Below are 923 nucleotides of genomic sequence, written 5' to 3' on the forward strand. Positions count from 1 at the left end.
CCAACATATTGAAAAAACTGCCAAAAAGAAAAAATAAAGGGGGAAACGTTCTCAAAATTTGATTCTGAAGTTTGGGTGACGTGCTCTTTTAGAGAGCCAAGTTCATGTCGATGCGAATTTTTTTTTTTCAAAATAATAATTAAAGTAATATTTTTTCATGTGACATGTCTTTATTTCTTTGCACGTAGTTTAAACAATGAAGGTAAGTAGTTAGGTACACTTTTTAAACAAAAAATTTCATACAATTTTTTTTTTTTTTTTTTTTTGAAAAAAAACTTGTGTTTGTTAAACAAACTTACCTTTCGAAGGGAAAAGAAGTTGCGCACTTATTTGAAACTTATTTTCAGCTTATTACGTGCGAAAATAATGAATGGTACTCGATACTTACTCATTATCGAATAACGATTGAAACTAAATTACCTATACGTTCCAATTTCCTGTATGCCTATACTGCCTAGTTATTCACATTCAACTAAACGTGCTTTTGTTATCTTGTTTTTTAGGATACGTCATACAAGTTCATCGAAACGTACGGATTCAATTCAATATGTTGATGTATTCAAAATTCGCCGAATGTCCATCGGTAAATCGAAAATCATCCGTAGAATCGCTTCTGCATTAGGTAAACTTGACTTTATTGTATTCTTATTTCATTTTATTCCAATTCGAAGAAAAAAAAAATAGTGTCTTCCGTTTTTACGTAAACGTTTAAGTTTTTTCTTTTTCAAATCGAATTATAATCTCACTTTCGATGACTGTCTTGGATTCAGAATAAGAAGGGCTCTAAAAATGAAATTTATCAACTTGAATGATTGTGTCACTTGGTCATTTTTATTCGAGTCAAAATTCACGAGGAAAAGTTGTCAGGTGCTTATGAGCGAGTCAATCATATTTGCTCGAGTAGGTAATAACTTTTGATGAAA

Source organism: Planococcus citri, chromosome 5, assembly GCF_950023065.1.
Source record: "Planococcus citri chromosome 5, ihPlaCitr1.1, whole genome shotgun sequence".
Taxonomy (NCBI): domain Eukaryota; kingdom Metazoa; phylum Arthropoda; class Insecta; order Hemiptera; family Pseudococcidae; genus Planococcus; species Planococcus citri.